Raw genomic sequence first — 12,581 nt, forward strand, 5'->3', positions numbered from 1 at the left:
GCCCCCCCCCCCCCCCCCCCCCCCTCTCTCTCTCTCGCTCGTCTAGCTGTAAATTATTGTGCATCTGAAAAATAATATTAATTTCCACCTCGTGGTGTATTTAGGCTTTTTCCGATGCGTGCAGTCGCATGGTGCACATTGTATTAGAGATTATTGAGCAGGGAGTGGGATCTGGTTGGGAATATTTAAGAGGACTGTAGGCTACAGTGTCTGCATCATCACACTGTATAGTTGCAGCACCTCACCCCTCCACCTCCACCTCCCACCCCTCCCCGTTTTCCAGCCGACGCAGACACCCGCGCGGCTTGTTAACCTTGACTCGTGTGGGAAACAGACACTTGAGGAGTAAAAACAGAAGGGGGATGCACGGTGAAGCCCCGCCGACCATCCTCTTACCTCTTTACGCATGCCTTTAATTCAATCTCCGTCACCCTCCTCCTCCTCCCCCTCCTCCCCCTTACACAGTAATATAATGGGGCTTCATGCAGGGCTGTTAGTGCCCCCACAAGTCTGCAAGAGTGTTTTGGATTCTTGCGGGGAAAGTTTCGCCGTGTTAATCTTCAGGCAGGCTGTGAGTGCAGCACAGCAGCAGGAGAGGAATTTGGGGTGAACTGTTAAAAAAACAGATCTAACGTTACTTCTGCTGATCCACAGGAAAATCTCATTTTTTATAGTCCAGCCTATTCTAGGCTGTCTGCTTTTTGACCCTTAAAGTCCTCTAAAGACACTAAACTCAACCAAAAAAAGTAATAATTTGACATTTTATCAACTATCTATCCAGTCTGATGAGAAGATTGATCCTTCTAATGTTTATTAAAAGCTATAGTTAGCTAACCTTAGCATAAAGACAGGAAAAGCTAGGCTAGCTAACCTCTAGCTAAATCTCACATTATATAATTTGTACAAAATCTGTACAAAAACCAACACATTATGTTTCTATATGGTTATATGGCATATTGTTTCTTGGTAAATCTTCCCTGTCAGGCTAGCTTTTCCCACCTAAGTTAAGCTAACTGGTTGCTAGCTGTAGCTTCAGTAGCATACAGACATGAGAGTGCTATTGATCTTCTGATCTAACTCTTAGAAGCTTAAAGAGTTTAGTGGATTCTCTATATATGAAGTATAGACTCTATAACCAGTTCAAAAAGCCAGCCACGATACTACTCTGATGTCTGCTAAGCTACATCTAGCAGCCAGTTAGCTTAGCATAAAGATTTGATTTAACTTGAAACGCGATAATAAAACTTTTTAGTGATGGCACAGAAACGCGGTATTAAACGGGCTGTTTAACATCAGGCTGCAGCCTCTGCCTGCTCTTTGTCGGCTGCTACACACAGCGGCCAGCAGAAAGAGACGCCGATCCCTCTCTGTGGAGACGGTGAAGTTAAGTTAGCTCCAAACTACTCGAGTTGCCGACAGCTACGCTCGTTACTATAAGTATGTGCAATAAAACCTTTGCGAGTAAAAAGACAAAACTTTATCAATACACCTGTGTGTAGGGGTGTGAATCTCTGGGCACCTCACGATTCGATTCGATTACGATTTAGACGACTGCAATGCGATTATAAAACGATTATTGATGTATCTTGATGCATAATTTTTTTCTATACGGGATCTCTGGATAATTTAAAATCCAAAAGAAACATCTTCTAATTAGCTTAAAAGGACTAGTTTGCATCCCTAATTCACTTCATTAACCTCATCCCCATGGTCCTTCATTTCTTAAACAACCAGTTGTCAGACTCCTCTGAAAACTGAAATATAAATTATCAGGATGTATAGTATGTGTACAGGTCAGAGCTGTACACTAGTTTAGTATAAGCTAAGTACCTGATGTTCTCAACCCTTGACAAGTAAGTTATTAATGACATACAGCTGAGCTAATTAATATTACTTCATTACTAATTTAGCTAACATTACATAACAGCCAAAAAATGCGCTGGACAGCTAGCGCTAACAGCCTTCACTTTTCCAGCATTTGGGTAAACTACAGACGTCACACTGTGACGTACACTGCACGTTTGCAACCTGACTGAAACTTACTGCTAATACTTTTCTCCGCTAACTTTCACCGTCATGTTCTGCCGTTCGCCCTCTCTCAGTCTCTCAGCCTCACACACAGGATACACAGGGAGATCGCCAAGCGTTGAGTGTCAACATACTCCCAGTATGTTACGCCCAGTGTGCGAGTTAAAATCCTTACTTGCGCATTGATATTAATGATTGTGTGACATTTAAGTAGGGAGCTTGTTCATTCCGCAGTGGAGGTGTGCCAAAATACAGGGTGAACACTGGTCTCGCTGCACTTCTGCGAATTCAACCTTTTGCGTTCCGTCCACATCACGTTACCAGTTAACATTTTATAATCAGTTTTTTAAAATTTGTTAATCAAGTCAGAGTCTTCCACGTCCGCATTTCTCCCACCCCTAGTAAACATGTAAAGCTACAATAGAAAGCTGTCTGTCTGGAGCATAGACTGGTCTGTAGTCTTAAAAACTGGCACATTGTTGTAAACTGAGCTGCTGGCTGAGACAAACCAGCCGCTCCTCCTTCGACCAGGTAACGTTACCTGCAGGCAGTGAAAAACAGCAGAGAGGAGGAGGAAGAAGAGAACGGACTGATATCTATCATTCTTCATTCTTTCTAAAGGTCACTCAGTATTGTGATGTCACATACTGACTGTATATAGTGATTTTGTTGTTGTAAACATTAATATTGCTGCTCTAGAAACAGTATTTAGTTGTTTTAAAATATTAAATTCTAATCCTATAATAATTTTAAAACAAAAAGTTAATAAGCACACTTCAATATTTGTTTATTTATCGCAAGTCATATGTCGCAATATATAACAATGTTATCGCACATTGAATATTTTCCTTATACCTTGGGTCTGGTGTTACCAAATAACCATCAACAAATAATATCGATAGAGACTTGGATCGTTAAGCAGTCTCAAAAATGGTATCAGTATCAATAAAAATTAACGATCCCCATCCCAACTGGGCGCAGTGACCAAGAAATGATATTGCACATAACTACAGATAGATGCAACAAGATATAACATCTTATTAATGAGCTTTAGAGGTGCTGGTAGGTGGATTTTGTTACCTTGGACAGAGCCAAGCTAGCTGTTTCCACCTCATTCTAGTCTTTAAGCTAAGTTAAGATAACCGGCTGCTAGCTGTAGCTTTATATTTATCATGCAGACAAGAAAGTGCTCTTGATCTTTTCATTTAACTCTGGGCAAGAAAGCTAAAAAGGTGTTTTCCCCAAAATGTCAAACAAATTCATAAAGAGTTTAGTGGATTCTCTGTAACCAGTCTAAAAAGCCAGCCATGATGCCACTCTTAATGTCTGTATGCTAACTATGAAGCTACAGCTAGCAACCAGTTAGCTTAGCTATCTTAAAGAGGTCATATGGTGTTTTTTTGGCTTTTTCCCTTTTTTTTTATTGTGTTATATATACACATATATATTGTGCATGTCATAGGTTTGCAAAGTGAAAAAGCCACTCCAAAGGGAGTTACCACCTCCCACAGAAAACACTGCTTCTGCTTGTAGTCCAGCCTTTACTTCCGTAACCTATCTGTGTCACTATGCAACATGTGTCATAATACTTGCCTAGCAGCTGGTGTAGCACGCCCTCAAAAACACTGGTGGAGAAACACACTCAGCTGCAGCACACACAGTGACAAGATGTCCGCCTGCTACCTCCCCTCACCCCCACCCTCCCTACCAAATGCTAGATACCATTCAGGCAGTCAATACACATGAGGTTGTTACTGTAATGTAGAGACAGTGCACAGTTAAAACGTTACATATGAAAGATAAATTTGTTACAGATTAATAACTTACAACCCAAAAACGTCTTGCTCTAGTCTAGGTTGCAAAGCTGGTTCGGCTTGTTCTCGGGCTCGAACATGTAGCCTAGGGCTGAACCAGAGTCACAGTTACTGGCTGAATCGGCGTCTTGGCTTACATTACCTTGCTTGTCAGGACCCGCCCTACTCCGTTTCTGATTGGCTAGTAGACCTTTACTAGGTACTGCACACGTGCAACTACCAACAAAGATCAAATATAAGTGAGATGCTTCACTCGATAGCTAAAACAAAAGGTGAAAAGAGGTGCTGCGGCAGTGGGCAGTATGACAAAAATATGGTATTTTTTGAAAATTAAATCATGTAAACCTGTTCTGGTACAACCCCTAAATAAAACTACGAACCTGAAAATGAGCATAATATGATCACTTTAACACAAAGGCAGGAAACAAGGGGAAGTAGCTAGCCTGGTTGGGTGCAGTGACTAAGAAAAAGTCTGGCCCACGGTGGGTTTATGCTTACATCATGTCATTGTTGCTCCCACTGTGTGGATGAGTGCAAGCTTAGAGAAGCTGAAAACTTTTAACATTCAACATGTTTTGTTTTTTTCTCTTTGTAAATGTGTTGTCACTGAATTCATTGGACATATTTCAGCCTCTCTATCTCTGTATCTCCCCTGCTCTGGTTTCATGTGTTCATGTGCTGTTATGGAGGACTTGGTGACTCAGCTGCTTGCTTATTTCAAAGAGCCCCATCACATGTACTTCAGTTTGATGCTCTCCTATAAACAAAAAAAAACAAAAAAAAACACAGGCATTTGAGTGCAATTAGTCAACAAAGACTATTGCATAACCACTCTTACTTCAGAAAATTGCTGCCTGTTTGTTTTCCATAGATTTAGTCCCTCAGAAGTCATTCCATTCGTTTTTCCTGTGTGTAGAGACCTTTTCACTGATAGAATTTACATTAAATTCCCCTGCAGCAGTGCAGAAATGACTACCTCTCTTCTGCTTTTTCCTCTGTTCAGTTTATATTCTGTATAAGAAGCTTCTGGCATGCTCTATACTTAGTTATTTCCTGATTAACTATGGCTTAATTACCGAGATGCTTTTTCAGCTTATCATTTGCCGTAGAAGTGGTTGACCCTTGTCGGCAGTGAAGGCTTGCTGTCTCTATTAAAAAAACTAAAATAGCTAAATTTCAAACCGCAGTCTTCCCTGACCCAGCTGCTGGCACAGATATTCCCTTCAGTATAAAGAAAAGGAGAACAGTCCCATTAGTATGCAAGGTGCCGTCACAGCTCCTGAGGTCTGATAGAGGATCAGAGGCTCAGTTCCTTTTACAGTCTGCTGAATGCTTGACCTGGCTTTTTAAGGAAAGCCGCACAGGAACCCCCCGACACACACACATATACACTCACATACACCCCTGTCTCTGTTCAGTCATGTTTGAAATTTAGTTTGTGAGACTCATCAAGGTCAATCAATGTTTCACTGAGTGTACGGTTTCAGCTCTAGAGTTTCTCATGGGTTTGTCAATCTTTATTTTTGCACACTGCTTCTGTGAGATTGATCAGACACAACTGGAAGTTGTAGACATTTGGCTTCCGAAATAGCAGGTCGCTCAATTAAACGTTCCCTAGCTTTGTGTTTTGTGTTGTTTGCAGGGATAAATGGACAATGGAGCACTTCCTTTTTTGGCTGGTGAGGAATGTGCTGGCGGCTCTCTGGGCTGTTTGTTAGGAAACAAATGAGCTTACAGAAAAAATGACTTATTTCACTAAATATTGGCGCTGAAGCGATGAAATGAATGGTTGATCGACAGTAAATTAATCTGCAACAATTTTGATAACTGAGTAATAGATTTAAATTTTCAAGCAAAAAGAAATGCTGGTTCCAGCTTCTGAAATGTGAAGATTTGCTGCTTTTCTTTATCCTTTATGATATTAAATGAAATTTCTTTAAGTTTTGGACAGTACAAAACAAGCGACCTGAAGCTCTTTAGCTCTGGGAAACTGTGATGGCCATTTTTCCAATATAATATATATAAATCGATTAAAAAAGACCTGCATTATTTATCATCATATCATTAGTTATCATCATATCATTAGTTGCAGCCTTACTAATTATTATGAGATTTTAGTATCATGTCTTTCATTACTACCATTACAGTATAATACTGCAGTAAAGCAATGCACCATTAGACTGTGACACGATGCAACAAATGGAATACTATCCTGTATTTTACACAGATGTACAGTGTACTTACAGCCACAATACTAAAAGATAAATTTTATACAATTTCCAATCTAAAAACACCACTTTCACTCAGCCCTCTGAACCTCCTCTGTGTCATTTCCATAGTGAGATTATAGATTGTGGTTTTAAGTCGAGCGCTTTGTAACCGAATTTACATGTCGCCCTCTCTGCCCACCAGCAGATTCTATTCTGTTTTTTTAATAACTGTTATTTTACCTAAAGCACACTAGCTGTGTTGTTTTTTTCTTCCAGTTGCATATTCCTCTCGTTCATAATGTAGAGTTAGCTGTCTAATGAGATTTTGCGCTTGACAAACTGTCTGGGTCCTAATGGTGCTGCAGTTCACCAAGCAACTGGTTGACCCATTTAGATGTTAACGCTCAATACTGCACCAGACTCTGTTGGAGAGAGTCAATATAACCCAATATAACACATGCAGCAATGTTGTATTCGTGTTTATGTTGACGTCACAGCTGGCTCAAATAAATGCACCTTCCCTTTCAGTTGGAAAGCTTTTAATAATTTATAAAAATGTGCACAACAACAGTATTATTTTTCTTTTCTAATCTGGATCAGGCCTTACACAGACAGTTATTTTCATTATCACGCCACCTGCAGATTATTTTCTGAATTGATCAGGCAGAAAACAGTGAAAAACGGCCAACACTATTTCCCCAAGTTTGCTTGTTTTATCTGATCGTCAAGCCAAAACCTAAAGATTATAAATGTTCTATCAAACAGGACAAAGAAAAGCAGCAAATCCTCACATTCCTCCTCCATTGATTTTTTGTTGATTTACTAATTGATTAATGGGCTAATTGTTTCTTGACACTTAAAAAATCAAAGAGATATATACAAAAGGAAGATCAGAAATTCAACCTTTACGTGTTAGAACAGGTACCGTGGGATTGAGGAATATGAAAATTTGTGTGGTTAATTATGAAAATGAAAGTAGGATTTTTATTTGGTTTTGTATCGTCCTTTATACCACACATAACCGGTGTGTGTGAAGTTGTTTAAGGGAACTGAAGAAAGTGGTTATAATTTTGTTCAGTGACTGCGATGAGCTACAATGGCTCCTGGAAGTTGTCACCAACGAGGTGACATATATGGAGTAAAATAAGTTGTTGTTGTTTATTGTGTCACCCACCTACAAATTCCCAGACCACATGGACATTAAAGACACCAAAAACACTACATGGCAAAAACAAAGAATTTAGTCTCCTTGTACATATACGACATAAAACAGTCTCAACTTAATCACACAACACACAGAGCTTTTTTCTCCATTTAACTTGCCTAGTGCTACAAAGGTAATGTAGCTGAACGTAACACATGCAGTTTTACAGTACACAAATTTGTGACTCACATGTATTACCTTTGTGTTCGAGTCACAGAGCTAATCATCCAATTCAAAATAAATACCCGGCGAAACACGTACCACTGTTCTGAAGGTATTTCTAAAATCCTCTCCCTTAAAGACTCTTCTAACCATCTGGATGGAAAAATGTTCTGTCTGTTGAACAGTTTTTTAACCAGTTTCCTAATCCATAAGAAAATGGGAGCCAGAATCAACACGTCTTTGATCAGCTCTCAGTTTGTACTGCATAAACCACAATTTTAAATGTTTTAATTAATGTTTTATATCGTGTTAATGTCTTGCCTTTGTTTTGCAAAAGCAGCAAGGACATATTGTATTTCAAGCTACCTGGATTAGGGAAAGAGTGTTAGCAGTAAGTGTTGTAAACATCTTCTGAGTTTTTTTAAGCATTCATTCTTTTTTAGGAAAATAAAAACGCTTGGCTCTGTGACTCTTGTGTAATAGGAATACATAAGAGGCACAAACTGGGGTTAATACAATATGTGTGTACACGGACGGTGTCTTGTGGTGGAGTGGATCTACTTTTCGACATGAAAACAAAGTAATTTAATTCTGTAGCTTTTTTCAGGCCACCTCCTCGGCATGCCTCCTCCTCTCTGGGTCTGATTTTCATCTCTTGGATTTGGAAGTGGTCTCGATACGGTCCTGCGCACACCGATGCTGCCCTCGTTCTGTCGGATCTCTCTCCCATCCCGCATGGGCAGAGTGGTGCTGAAAGATCAGGGCTAATACTTAGCTTGGGTGCAGAGGAGGAAAGAAGAGCGAGAGAGAGGGGAGGGGAGAGGGAGTTTTTAGTGGAGGAATTATTCTGCCAGTTTTAGTTTTCATCCCGTGGTAGTTGGGTCGGGTTTATTCATGGAAAGTGTCTGTTAATCACAGTGTATTTGTGTCAGCAAATGACCCAGGTGACCTCAGTGCTGACTAACACAGCGAGCTGAAGTCTTTAATGCCAAAAAAAAATAAATAACTTTTTTAAGCTCTGAAATAGTTCCTTGCTGAGTTCACCAGCTGCTGCTCCAGTTTTGAAGTCACTGCAGTCGGTGTTGCTCTCACCCGATTCGCTGTTAGCTTTGGGCGCGAGGCAGATTCTCTCGTTGTCATGGCTACAGCAAACAGGAAATGCCCCGAAGCAGGTAACGCTTCAGGCCCGGTGTGTCTCTCGTTGCTGGAGGGGTAACTCTGCTCATTACTATGGCTCGGTCTTTTCATCTGCTCCAACAACGCCTCCTCTTTTTATGGCGACGGGAGGAGCTGAACCCTAAACGCCGTCTGGAAAAAGATGCTTTGTCTGCAAACAAGCCCTGAAATCCAAGGTCGACCCTAAACTCCGTATCTGCAGCTTCTTAGGTTAGCGCCGCCGCTTTGTGAAACCTCATTCGTCTGTTTCCTCGCAGTATATTGTACCAAATTACTTTGATCACGAAATATCAGCAGATGCCCTATTGTTTTCAGCCACCATGGGAGACCTCTCTCTCTCTCTCCGCAGGTTCCTCTTCATTACACATGCCTGGCTGCAAGAAACCGGCCCTGAAATGTACTTCTCCGCTCCTTAATCCCCCTCAGTGAAGGTGCAGGTCTGCGTGCTTTTCTACATTCCCTTTGATGGTGGCTGATGGCCATTGAGTAGCTTTCCGAGAGCTCTGGCCTTTAAGCGGCTTGAGCTGGGTTTTGTGTGCAGCTCTTAAACTGAAGAAAGAGAAAAAGAGAGGGGCCCAGCAGCGGGAGGGAATCAGACTTTACTCCGTGCCCTTAGTAAAGTCCATATTCCCCCTAGTGCACCCCATCTGTCTGTGACAATAATGTTGACGAGGGCAGGTTCGTGGTTTCTGGTATGTAAACGTTGCCACTGGGAACTCTACGTTGTAAATCCGCACCGGTATACATTTTTATTCTTTGTACGCTCTTGCTCTTTCTCTCCTTCTTTCTCTGTGGGGCTAATTGTTTGGAGTTTTGCAGAAAAAGAGGGCAAAACCGTCAATTGTATGGATTTCTTTTCCTCCCTTTCTTGCTTTCTGCTCAGCCTATTGTTGTAGCACGTCGTCATCGGCTAAACTGAGAAAAGCAATCAAATAACACCCAGCTTCTCTCACCAATATTGAACTTCATGTGTCTAAAAAAGCGAATGAAATATTCGACTGCCTGATTGATTTACAGGTAATTGACAACCTGTTTAAGACCTCTGATTGAATGCAGCACATCTTTTCATGTACTATGACTGTGCTTCACAGCCTGTTTTCTCATCGATTCTGTACTTTATTAACACAAGATTTCAGTTTGGGTTATTTCACAAGCAAATTTTGTGTTTCTACTTTCGTCCTCGCTTTTCTCAGTGGTTTAAAGTGGACGGGGCTCAGTTGGGAACAGGTGATGTCACGTACTTCCTTGAACCAATCAGAGTTAAGCAACATTTGAATCAAACTGATGACAGTTGTTGATTTATTAACATAATAAATAACACCATGGATGATTTTTTCCCTGAACTTTAACTTTGATTATTGCTCATTTAGAATAATGCAAACGAGAAATACCTGTGCCCCTCGTCACAGTTCTACCTTCACAGTAGAGGTGCAATGATTAGTAGAGTAATTGTTTAGTTGATCAACAGCAAACTAATTAGCTATTATTTGGATAATTTGATCAATGAATCGTTTAAGTCACTGTTACAAGCAAAAATGCCAGACAATACTTAGTCCCATCATTCTTATAATATACGATAAGATAAGATGTTCTAGGTTAAATTCAAGTTGGCACAGCAGCACAGGAATGTAAAAAGAAGAACAAAATACCTTAAAAGTAGAATCAAATACAGTCAAAATAGAATCAGGATAAAGTCTGTCAGCGGAGATAGGAGACATTGGGCGCTGTGGCGTTGTGGACTGTGATGGCAATAAATATATATTTTATGTGTATACATACACATATGTAAGTTGAAGATGTCACCGTGGGTTTCTTGATTAATCTGACACTTACTATTTTATAGACCAGAGGATGAAACGATATTAATAATAACCGTTATTTGCAGCCTTACTTCTGAAGTTTTTACTGAGGTTTGAAGAGGTGAAATTATCCAGTATTTTATACATTACATCTTTTTTCATATTTTAGTTGGTTACTTGGTTGGGATCCAACGCTATGCAGTTGATAATGATGCAGCCATCATGAAACACGACTCTAAGTAGGAGTTATTTGTCTCCCTCTTGTTGCCAAATAAGGAAGTGAAGAATAAAAGTGATGAGGATTAAAAAAAGACTTGTAGAAAATGTAATCAGTTGCACAGTGTATATATATATTATATAATATTTTGCGTTTTTATGCTTTTACGCTACATGATGCCCTATGTTCATCCATAGTGGCCCTGAACATGGATCCCTCAGTCGGCACTCCCCTTACTGGCTGTTTGCTCCCTCTGTTGGTCATCAATAATACTACTGCTGCTCCCTTACCCCCTGTAACCCCCCCTCTACCCCCTGTCTGCTACACACTGGGACATTACCATTTGGTGAGACTGACTGGCTTTGGTGAGGGAGATGGTGGGGGTCCGGCAGGGGGTACTCCTGCACTCAAGGCTCCCCTTTGCATCGACCGAGCTGCTGGATCTCTTTGTTATCGTTGAATCCACGTGCCGTTGCTGGAGAGACTGGGGATCGGCACAATCTCAGATTCTGCATGGATAAGCTTGATAAGGTTGGGCTCCCGACCTTGCAGGAAACTGAGACGCACACCTTGTGTGCCTGTGCGATTAATATATGTAGAGCATGCGTCATGTGTTACGTAATACAAGGTTAATCTAATGCATAGCGTCAATGTGGACAGATACTGTTGCAGTATGTGACTGCAGGGAGGATGCAGACGGATTGAGACAGCAGAGAGTGAGATTTTGCTGAGGAGGTTTGGGTTCCTTAAATTCCTCAAAGCCTCCCAGACAGGATTAATGACATACGCAGTGCACTCATGTCAACAGCAGGTGTCGCCACCAAGCAAACCAACACTACAAGCCGTCAGCAACACATGGGAGGGCCAGCTTTTGCCTATCAATAAGTCGATTCTAATTATCAAGGGGGGGTGAAGGTCATATATTATGATCCTGAATTGCTTCTCTTCCTGCTGCTCCTTAATCCTAACTTTCATTAACTGTGATGGTGTCTTTACGTCTCGTGTACTGGATAATATGCACCCATAAAAAGCAGCTTGGGTGCTTTTAGAAATTGCTGAGGGATAGTGCATCCTCCAGAAGGTCTCGCCTAGAGGTCCTAGACCCACTAATCAGCTGTCCACTCAATAACCGCAGAGCTTTCTCTCAGTGTGGAGCAGAATTGAATCGACACCCCTTTTTCCTATCGTATATCGTCAGAATATAGTGATACTTGAATGACAGATTTTGTGCTGCTTTGCGTCAAAGCTTTCTATCAACTGTTAAATCTACTGAGGGTAATTTCCTTTCTACTCTGACACCTGGTTTGACACTTGCCTGATGTTTCCACACCGGCAGAACAGAGGAAGAGGAAACGCATAGTGACAATTTGCCTTCATGTGTCACAAGCCAAGCCCCCTTTGAATCTGCCCCACTTCACCTCCTTTGTCATTCAAATAACCTCATAAATATTTCACTCCCCATGATCTGACGGCTGGAAGAAAGAAGGGAGGGAGAGAAATATAGAGGGGCTGAAGCAGAGGGAGACATGAAAGAGTCATAATCTTCAGCTTGGCGTGGTTTTAGTCAGAGTAATGACCTGTGTGGCGACAGGCGAAGCTCGGGCTTGTGTGTAATTGGAGTGTGAGATGGCGTCACAGTCTAAACATATCGTATGTATTATAACTTCTGCTATGCCTCTGTAAGTCTTCTGGACATCCATCTGTCCATCAAGGGAGGTTGTGTTGTTTTCACCCTCTTTTTGGGGGGCTTTCAGTTTTCTGCATTTTGAGAAGGGAACACGACAGAGGCCTAATTACACGTGTGAAGTGACACAGTCACCTTGCTGTGCAGACCAGCCGTCACACTGTAGTCACAGCCTGAATGTAGCCTCTGGACTACTGGGTGAAAGGTAGAGCTAATGAGGCGAGTGGGGAGGGGGGGGGGGGGGGGGGGACTACTAACCTGTGAATGCACTCTGACAAAAGGCCCCA

At 41.4% G+C, this 12,581-nt stretch overlaps 1 protein-coding gene across 4 annotated transcripts in view; it reads left to right on the forward strand.

The window, feature by feature from the left end:
• The window catches only part of smarcd3b (SWI/SNF related, matrix associated, actin dependent regulator of chromatin, subfamily d, member 3b), a 49,161-nt gene that overhangs the window by 426 nt on the left and 36,154 nt on the right, over positions 1-12,581 (forward strand). Inside the window, exons 1-2 of one of the 4 annotated variants that reach the window (XM_046053700.1) lie at positions 8,753-8,804; positions 8,944-9,025. The exons of 1 other annotated variant lie outside the window; for it this stretch is intronic. The gene's annotated coding sequence lies outside the window, so the exon portion shown is untranslated. Of the gene's footprint in view, positions 1-8,752; positions 8,805-8,943; positions 9,032-12,581 lie in introns of those variants that run through there. 2 more of the 4 variants (XM_046053615.1, XM_046053787.1) reach the window with 2 other exon arrangements.

Source organism: Micropterus dolomieu, linkage group LG01 (genome assembly GCF_021292245.1).
Source record: "Micropterus dolomieu isolate WLL.071019.BEF.003 ecotype Adirondacks linkage group LG01, ASM2129224v1, whole genome shotgun sequence".
Classification (NCBI taxonomy): Eukaryota; Metazoa; Chordata; class Actinopteri; order Centrarchiformes; family Centrarchidae; genus Micropterus; species Micropterus dolomieu.